The 10,373-nt window shown below is 48.3% G+C and overlaps 1 long non-coding RNA gene across 1 annotated transcript in view; it reads right to left on the bottom strand.

The window, feature by feature from the left end:
* Window positions 1–10,373, bottom strand: part of LOC102453109 (uncharacterized) — a 57,029-nt gene that overhangs the window by 45,512 nt on the left and 1,144 nt on the right. The window lies entirely within an intron of this gene.

Genomic DNA, 10,373 nt, shown 5'->3' on the forward strand with positions numbered 1-10,373 from the left:
GCAGTTCTGGGGTCTAAATCTGCAAGCTAGTGACAGTAAATAAAGTGTCAATATTACCTATTTAACTGTTTCATGTCAGCAGACATTTTTGCTTTTTCTGGTGTGGTAAGTGTCACAATTCTGGACAACTGTGCACCTGTATTGCTCCCTCCAGGGCATACACTGAAGGCTCCAAGTTCTTAAGCCTGTTACCTCACAGACAGAGATTCTTAGAACTTTTCCAAGTTGCACAGATTCCTGCCTGCATCGTATTATTCTCAGCAACCCAGATTACCCTAACAGGTTAGAGTCTGCGCTTTTGCTCTCTCCCTCTTTGGAAGATATAAACAGTGCAGTTGCCCACAGTTAAAAGTTACCGCTCAGCTCCTTCTAAGCAAGCACATTTATTCTTAAGGTGAAATCGTTCAAAAGAAAACACAGAATAACAATAAAAGTTCCCAAATCCATGCAAACCTCCCAGCGCTAACCCCTCAGTCTTATGGGGCCTCAGTAGGCCAGGACTCTCCAAATCTTTCCAGGAAGCATGGGGGTTCCCTTTGAACAGAAAGTCCTAACTGCAGGAGTCAGTTTAAACTGTCCTTTTTTGCTAGTCTCCAGAGAATCCAGTTTGAACCAGTATACGCGAGCCTTTCCAGGTAATGATACCTCTTCTGAGGTGTTACAGCCTGAGTGATTTCGCCTAATCACCCCCCCCCCCCCCCCCCCATACACACACACACTCTGGTCTTAGCTCCTGGAAGACTTGCTGCCACCGTCCCCCATGCAACTGCACCCTGGCCTACAATTGTACATCAACTTCATACAGTAAAATCTCCCAAAGGCATTGCAGGAAATTGCCGTAGGTGTCACAGTGGGAATGGACGCTTACACATTTTTTTTCTATTCGTTATTATTAGTATTGCAGCAGCAATCAGACGTTCCAGTCAAGATCAGGGACACATTGTGCTGGGCTAATATTTTTCAGCTCAGGCTAATATTTCAGGTTGGCATCTTATTTAAAGTCAACAATTTTCACTGAAACAAAAAACAGGACTATGTAGCACTTTAAAGACTAACAAGATGGTTTATTAGGTGATGAGCTTTCCTGGGCCAGACCCACTTCCTCAGATCAAATTGTGGAAGAAAATAGGCGTGACCATATATGTATCCAAAGGGATACAATAAAAAAAAAGTGAACACATATAAAAAGGACAAATCAAATTTCAGAAAAGAAGGGGGATGGGAGGGGAGGTTAATGTCTGCAAGCTAATGATATTAGAGGTGATAATTGGGGAAGCTATATTTGCAGCCAAGGGCAAACTGCAGCCAATGGGAGCCCCAAGGGTCCATGGCTGAAGAGCCAATGGCTACGTCTAGACTGGCATGATTTTCCGGAAATGCTTTTAACGGAAAAGTTTTCCGTTAAAAACATTTTTGGAAAAGAGCGTCTAGATTGGCACGGACACTTTTCCGCAAAAGCACTCTTTGCAGAAAAGCGTCCGGGGCCAATCTAGACGCGCTTTTCCGCAAAAAAGCCCTGATCTCCATTTTCGCGATCGGGGCTTTTTTGCGGAAAATAAATCTCAGCTGTCTACACTGGCCCTTTTGCACAAAACTTTTGCGCAAAAGGACTTTTGCCCGAACGGGAGCAGCATAGTATTTCCGCAAGAACACTGACAATCTTACATGAGATCGTCAGTGCTTTTGCGGAAATTCAAGTGGCCAGTGTAGACAGCTGGCAAGTTTTTCTGGAAAAGCGGCTGATTTTCCAGAAAAACTGGCCAGTCTAGACACAGCCAAAATGTAAAGAAACCAGAGAGGCCTGATAGCAGTTTTCTCAGAGTGAGTCCATAGACCACTTTGAGAAACACTGTCTTACAGAATTGCAAGACTGAAAAGCTATTTGTGATAAAGCTAAGTTCTATTATTTCTTTTTTTAGAATGTTCCAAAGTCTTGGAGAGAATACTTCACCTGAAGTGAGTTGTGCCCACAAAACCGTCTGCATGTTTTGTTAGTCTTTAAGGCACTGCTAGAGCATTTGTTGTGTGGCAGGATGTTGCCCTGCCCTGGCCCTTTAAGGGGCTGAGCATCAGGGGAAGCCCAGCTGCAGCAAATGAGGAGGGCCCAGCTGGAGGCAATAAGAACAGCTCCTAGGAGGAGGAGAGAGAGATGTACCTGCCTGCTGCTCTGGGGGGAGAGCAGTGGAGACTTGACTGCTGGGGAAGCAAGTGGTTCCCTGGAAGAGGGCAGGACTGGGGAGGCTATGGCAGGATGAACCCAGGCTACCCGGCCTGAGGCCCAGCGCTGCAAAGAGGTAGTCACGAAGGGCCGGGGCTAGCATGGAGGCAGCCCTAAAAGGCCGGGCTGTGAAGGTAGACAGGGGGAGCTTGAGCCAGGGAAGCCCCAGGACTTCATAAGACCAGGACGCAGTGTCACAGGAGGTAACCGGGTAGGCAGAGGCGCGCCTGCGGCCAGGGAGGAGGGCCTGGAACTACTGCGGTCTGCCTGGAGGGGCTATTAAGGGACTGGCAGTGGGCAACTGAGGCTGGGACAGTGTGGAGGGAACTGGGTGTTCCCGGGGCAGAAGAACTGGGGGTTCTAGGGAGTAGGGAGGACCCTGGACTAAAGAACAGCAATGAGTCCTCTACCCGCCCCCCCCCCCCCCCCCGGAAGGGGGTGTGAACTAAGAAGGGAGTGGTCACTGTCAGAGGGCAGTGCCCCAAAGACCAACACCACACCCAAAGGGGGCGGGTTGGTGGTGGAACAGCCAGCTACTTCCCCCAAAAGCCACCCTGAGGGAAGAAGCTGTGTGGAAAAAGTGAGTGAATCTGCTACAGTTGTTTTTTAAGTTTCACCTTGAAAGGTAAGGGTGTGTAGGGAGAGAGGATTTTTGTGTTTGTTTTGCTTTACATTGTAATTTCAACCCCCTTATTTGACTTTTTTGACATTCCTTCCCGGGGTCATACCCCACCGGTTGAGAAAATTTGCTAAGAGATGATTAAACACCTAAGAGGAGACAGTGCCCAAAGGAAACACTTTGGCTGTGTCTAGCAGTTGCTTTTGCGGAAAAACTTGCCAGCTGTCTACACTGGCCGCTTGAATTTGAGCAAGAACACTAACGATCTAATGTAAGATTGTCAGTGTTCTTGCAGAAATACTATGCTGCTCCCGCTCGGGGGGGGGAAAAGCCCTCTTGCGCAAATGCTTTTGCGCAAGAGGGCCAGTGCAGACAGCTAAAAACTGTTTTGCGCAAAAAAGCCCCTATGGTGAAAATGGCGATTGGGGCTTTCTTGCGCAAAACCGCATCTAGATTGGCACGGACGCTTTTCCGCAAAAAGTGCTTTTGCGGAAAAGCATCCGTGCCAATCTAGATGCTCTTTTCTGCAAATGCTTTTAATGGAAAAACTTTTCCGTTAAAAGCATTTGCGGAAAATCATGCCAGTCTAGACGTAGCCTTTGAATTTGCTCTCTTCCAAATGACTGCTGTGTAGAGTAGTATAAGAACACCTCTTATAATGGGGATGATGAAAGCCAGATAATGAAAATATAAAGCTTTTTACCTTGCATTCCCCCCCCCCCCACCCCATGCCATCTGTGCACCCCATTCCCCAGAGCTGGGATTGAGAGCAGAGCTATGTCTCCAGGGTGGAGGGGAGGAGGAAGGGACACGGACTGGGATGAGAGGGCCAGTGCTTGGACCAAAGTTGGTGACCGAGACAAGGCTGGCAGCCAGGCTGGGAGCAGAGCCCTGCGGACAGGGTCAGCAGCCAGGACCCCATGCAGAGGGCCAGGAGTGGAGCCACGGGAGCACTCCCACTAAGGATATTAAAGACTAGTTGACTATCCGATAAGCATTTACTTATCAGATAGTCTTTTGACTAGTTGATATCTTTCTCTCCCTCCTCCCCGCCTTGCTGCCTCTAATATAGAGGCAGCAAAGGGGGGGGGGGTACTTCAAAATGTCAGCGCTGCACAGCAGTGCTGCCACTTTGAAACCCCAAGTCGGACGCTTCACAGCTGATCCATGGATCAGCTGTGTGGTGGGTTGCCCCTTTAAAATGCCACCTCTGCGCGATTCAAAGGGACAGCTGTAGAGCCCAGGCGCATCTGGGCAGTCCCCAGCTGATCCCGGGCTCCCTGTGGCATTTCCCCGGAACCAGCTGGGGATGCCCCAGTTGACCCCGGATTCCACTCGGCACTTCCTTGAAACCTGGGGTCAGCTGGGGATTCTGGGGAAATGCCTCTATGCATTTTAAAGGGGCAGCTGCCGTGAAGCCCGGGGTCAGCTGGTGATTCCTAGCTGACCTTGGGTTCCCCATGGCATTTCCTCAAACTTGGACAGCAGGGGACTCCCCAGCTGATTCCCCAAGCTCCATGGCTTTGAAATACCCAAGAGCCCTCCTTGAGGACTCTTGTGCATTTCAAAGAAGGTGCCATGTGCAGTCAGAGTCAGTAGGATGTCCCACTGTCCCCGGACTGTAAATGGAGTTCCTCATTCCTCCTTTGAAATGTACAAGAGCCCCAGCAGATGCTTTTGTACTTTTCAAAGGAGGAATGTGGAAGTGCCTGTCGACTAGGCAATGGAAATTCCATCAACTAGCTGACTAGTCAATTAACCGCATTTTAACATCCTTAATTCTCACACCCTTGCTTCCCATGCTTATGGCTGTCTAAGGGTCTCATCCTGAAGCTGAGAGTGTGTTACTTAACTCACAGGAGTATTTTCATTAGTTGCTCACATGTGTAAGCATGAGCCATACTGAAGGGATGTTAATTGCTGTTTTATTCATATTTGTATTGCAGTAGCGCCAAGGAATTCCGATCATGGACCAGGACCCCACTGCATAAGTTGCTTTACAAACAACGTCAAAACCTAATCCATTTGAAAGAAAAGTCTTACTTAAGGCCCCAGTCCCGATGCTGCGTTTCCTACTCCTTTTGGTGGTTTTACAAACAGTTTCCTATTTTCAAACTGTTTTTTCCTCGCTTGTTGTTGTGTGAAAGTCCCACCCACATGGGAGTGGTTGAGTGACCTCACTAGAGGCAGCTGATCCAGTCCCCAGCACAGCTAGCCCCTAATGCTCAGCCCAGCACAGGCTCAGGTAGTCGGGTAGGAAGGTGGCGAGCAGACTGTCTGCAGCAATCTGGCCCACTGAACCTGCCCAACCTTGCACTGAGGGGGCCCAGTTAAGACAGCCCCCCAGCTGTCTAGGCAGGATAAGAGGGCAATTCAGTGCCAGATTTGTCCTTCAAGGGACTCACTTACCCTCCCCCACTCTCCAGCTTTGTGTTGCCTGATAAAATAGCTGCAGTGGGGAACATGGCGTCCCAGGACAGGGTTACAAAATGTTCCTCTCACGCTACTAACCATTTCTGATTTGCTGGCAATGTAACTGAAAGTCATGTCAGTTCATTGAAGATGCATGCGATTTTTAAGCATTCTCTCTCCTATGCTGGAGCAGAAAGCATCTCAAGCTCGGTTTCCTGCATCAAGTTGTTGCAGACTTTTCTGTTTTGTTTTTTTTTTTTTTCTTTCAGGGTGTGTTGTCTCCCCTTAGTCTTTGCTTCTGGCTTCTATTATAGATTCTGCTTTTGTTAAGAGCTGTCTTGGGCTTTTTCAACACCTAGATTAAATTGCAGCTGGGATAGCACTTTAATACGGCAGTGTGGTCACAGAAGAAGCGCTGAGAGAGAGGTTTCCCAAGGCTCTAGGTAAACCACCTCCACGAGGGCATGGGTGCCAGAATCAGAAGTACTGGGGGATGCTGCAGCACCCCTTGGCTTGACAAGATTACCACTATATAGAAAGATTACAGTTTGATTCACCCCCACCATAAAAATTGTTCCAGCACCCCTGCACAAGGGGGCTGTGTCTAGACTGGCAAGCTGTCTACACTGGCCATTTGAATTTCCGCAAGAACACTGACGATCTCATGTAAGATCGTCAGTGTTCTTGCGGAAATACTGTGCTGCTCCCGTTCGGGCAAAAGCCCTCTTGCGCAAATCATTTGCACAAGAGGGCCAGTGTAAACATCACAGTACTGTTTTCCGCAAAAAAGCCCCGATGGCGAAAATGGCGATTGGGGCTTTTTTGCGGAAAACCGTGTCTAGATTGGCCACGGACACTTTTCCGCAAAAAGTGCTTTTGCGGAAAAGCATCCTGCCAATCTAGACGTGCTTTTCCGAAAATGCTTTTAACAGAAAACTTTTCCATTAAAAGCATTTTTGGAAAATCGTGCCAGTGTAGACGTAGCCGGGGAGTTAACAGTTTTGGGAGCCTGTTTACACTGGCACTTTACAGAGCTGTAACTTGCTGCACTGGGGGAGGTTGTTTCACAACCCTGAACAAGAAAGTTACAGCACTCACCTTGACAATGTAGACAAATTCTTAGTTATGAACGTTTCACCGTGCTGTGGGAGCCTGCTAAGGTGAAAGTTCTTCATAGGAAACTAGCAGTCTAGCTTTTTCTGCTCTTTCCAATACTGTCTTTAGAGTTTGGTTCAATGTGGTGGATGGGTTGAAAGGGTAAAGGTGATAAAGCCTTGTTCTCTTTATAGCTTTATTTTTATCTCTGTGGTGGTTTGTTCTCTAGTAATTTTTTGGGGTACATTCTTTTGTATAGGTTTAGTCAGATAATATATTGTTGTCATTTCCTAAGTTTTGTTTCTTACATATAAAACAATCCTTGAGTTTCCTTTATATTTTTCCCCTAAAAATATCAAGTCTTGTCAGTCCTTGGCTAGAGGACTGCCATGGGAGTTTCCTCAGACCTTATCTGAAGAGCTAGAAGGTTGAATCTTTCAGAGTTTTTCTCTCTGGTCTTATATCAGTTTGGGTGTGTCTAGACTACATGCCTCTGATGACAGAGGCATGTAGATTAGGCTACTTGGCATAGGAAAATGAAGCAGCTACTTAAATAATCGCTGCTTCATTTAAATTAAAATGGCTGCCATGATATGCTGATCAGCTGTTTGGCGGCACAGCGCGGTAGTCTGGATGCTCCGCAGTTGACATCAAAGGCATTTGTTGACCGCCCCGTTATGCCTTGTGGGATGAGGTTTACCGGGGCGGTTGACGAATGCCTTTGATGTTGACCGTGGAGCGTCCAGACTACCTCGCTGTGCCGCCAAACAGCTGATGGGCACAGCGCGGCAGCCATTTTAATTTAAACGAAGCGGTGATTATTTAAATCGCTGCTTCATTTTTCTATGCCGGGTAGCCTAATCTACATGCCTCTGTCGTCAGAGGCATGTAGTCTAGACATACCCTTTGCCATACTGGAGATACATCTTCTGGTCTTTGATTTAGCAGGTCTAGTAAGGAACAGCTAAATCAAATGCTAAGGTCACCCCTGGTAGGTGCGGGTACTCATTGATTCAAGAGAAGTAAAGGAAGCTAATGGGAGCATTTGCTCCTGTTGACCTGCTGTGGAGACAGCACCAAGCTTGTTTATGTAGCTTGAATTGTGTAAGCCAACCTTCCAGATCCTAGAATAGACCTGGCCTCAGAGTTTTAAACAGTAAAACACCTTCCTTGTTCAGTCTCTTGTTATATGAGAAACTAACAATGTCTCTTATTTTGCTGGAGAGCTTTTTGAAAGTTTGAAGATGTTGATCTAATATTTCTAACTTAAAAAAAGATAATTTTAAGGGAGAAAAATGTATATTGTCTTTATATGTATATGTATATGTTTATGCTCTTTGTTATCACTTTACACTTTACTTTTATTGTCTAGATCCTGCAAAGAAACACACCTACTGAACCCAGTAACAGAACTCTATGCTAGCACAAGGATAGTCCTTTCAGGCCTTACTGACGGATAAGGGCCCACATTATTTGCAAGTAGGCCAGAAGGAACTGGTGTGTCTGTCTGAATATGACAATTTTTCCTCTGATATCAATTTCTTTTTTTTAGCATTTTGACTGGGAATTCTACACCATGCTGTGGTCAGAACAGTGCAGGTTAGAGCCAAGTATAAAAAAGACATTAACATCTGTAGCCTACATTGTTTCAGACTTCTGCCTAATTGATAATGGCATGCACAGAGTACAACCTTGTTTTGAACATTCCCTGCACCTAATCTCCAAGTTCTATCTTATTTCTTGCTCTTCCTACAGTCTGTGCTCCTCCAGCTCTCTTTTAGGATCTTAATTTTCTGTCCTACATTTTCCTCCCCACCCTTCCTTCACACATCCTCTTTCTAAGAGCTCAGAGCCAGAAGCAGCAAAGCAGCTGCTGCAGTTCACCCCCTTTCAGAAGTAGCCAGGAACTAGACCCGACATGCCCTTCCTTTCTGCTCAATTGAGAGCCAACCAGCAGGTAGAGAGCTGGGGAAATACAGCAGCTAAGCATTAGGAACAAAGTGTTTGTAGGGGACAACATCAAGCCTCAAAGCCGTCCCATACATAGGATGGTTCAGGGTGTCTGCCCCAGACCCCAAAGTTTTTTTGGGGGAGCGGGGGGGCCCTCACCCATCCGATGGACAGGGCCCAGGGTATTACCTGGGGGCCTGCCATGCGGCAGCAGAAGGGGTCACCCCCTTCCCACTCACGGCAGCAGTGGGAGCAGAAGCAACCTGCTCCATTCCACCCTGCTGCCCTATCCCAGACTGCTGCACTTGGCAGCAGGAACAGAATGCCTCGGCCCCAGGGCACTTCCTACTGCCACAGTGAAGCTAAGTGTAGTGGGCTGGGAGAGGGCACTGGGGTAGAGCAAAGTAGGCTGCAGGGTTGCTCCAGCTCCCACTACCATGGTAAATGCAGGCTTCCCAGTAATCCCTGGCTCGCATTGCTCAGAGGAGGGGGCTCCTTCCTGGAGCTGCACAGAGCCAAGGCAGGCAGAGAGCTTGCCTTTGACCCACTGCACCACCAATCATACTTTTAACAATCTAGTCAGTGGGCCCAAGGTATCAGTTGCATGTTTACATGATCACATCCTTGTATCAGAGGCAGCAGCATGGGGGGAGAATGGAAAGGAGTGGCTCTTTGGTTGCTGGTAATCTACAAGGAGCCAGCTTAAAATCAGCCTTCCTACGTGTATTGGCTCCCACCTGTGCTGCAACCTCTCTATCAGAGGCGGGCGGGGGGGAGAAAGAGAGAGAGGCAGCTTCCCAGAAGCCTGTGCTCACAGGAAGCTTGCTTAAAATCTGGCTCCCCACCCTCCACGCTTCTGGGGAAGGGGCTGTGTGTAACAGTACAGGTTAACTGATAAAACCAAGATCATTAGTTAACTGTTCACAGGGGAGGGGAACTTTTTTTGGTCAGGGGGCCACACACGACAAAAGCAAAATAAACAAAAACCCCTCACTGACACAGCCCCAAATGAGGAGAGAGACATTCCCCACCTTTCCATTGCACACCAGAGCCTAGGGAGGCCCAGCCTAGTAGATTTTGTGTGCTTCCAGCCCTGCAATGGGACGGCAGGGGGGCTGAAGAGCCAGCACAGGTTTCCCAATACTAGGGGGAAGGGAACTGAGCAGTGGGGGCTGCATCGGGGCCTGAGGTTCCCCACATCTGCCTTATACTATCATATCCCTATTTTTGACTAGGCATTCCAGCTGACAACCAAACACCTGGCAACCCTATGCTAGAAGCTAAAACTGGAGGGCTACATCTACACTGCAGGCTTCTTTCACAAGAACAGCCGTTCTTGTGCGAAAACTAGCGGAGCGTCTACACTGCACGCACATTCTTGCGCAAGTAAATTTACAGTAAAGCATCAGAACAGAGGGCTTCTTGTGCAAGAGTTACTCTTCTCCCCACAAAGAATAAGCCCTCTTGCGCAAGAAGGCAGTACAGATGAGCAATAGGGTTTTCTTGTGCAAGAAACCCCTATGGCTAAAATGGCCATCAGAGCTTTCTTGGGTAAGAGAACATCCACAAAACGCTCTTGGTGCAAAAGCACATCACTGCGGATGTGCTCTTGCGGCAGACTTTTGCAAAAGAGTTCTGGGGCAAGAAGCCTGCAGTGTAGAAGGATCACTCAATAATTGCCCTGGTCTATTCATTCCCTCTGAAGCATTTAGCAACAGCTACTGCCAGAACAGGAAACTGAGCAGGCTGAGCCATAGTCTGACCCCCCTAAGGCTGTGGGGATGGTCCCTTGGGGTTCTGCCTGCAGGCAGCAGAGGTGTTGCTGTTAAGGGAAAAGCCAAGCATGTGCCATGCACTAGATTTCAAGCTGGGAGCTGAGGGCACATGGTGCCCAGCCATGATGTGCAGGAGGAGCCCATGCAGCAGTAGGGCAGGGTCCTGGGTAAGGGGGGGGGGCTCCTTTGCCACCACGGGGCAGCAGGGAGGAGAGAGCCCGGGCTGCTCTCGGGCAGGCCCCACTCGTGCTGGCTTTGGAGCCAGTGTGGCCAGGATCCTGGTCACATCAATAGGCAGAGGCAG

Source organism: Pelodiscus sinensis, chromosome 5 (genome assembly GCF_052426305.1).
Source record: "Pelodiscus sinensis isolate ZL-2025 chromosome 5, ASM5242630v1, whole genome shotgun sequence".
In the NCBI taxonomy this organism is placed as follows: domain Eukaryota; kingdom Metazoa; phylum Chordata; order Testudines; family Trionychidae; genus Pelodiscus; species Pelodiscus sinensis.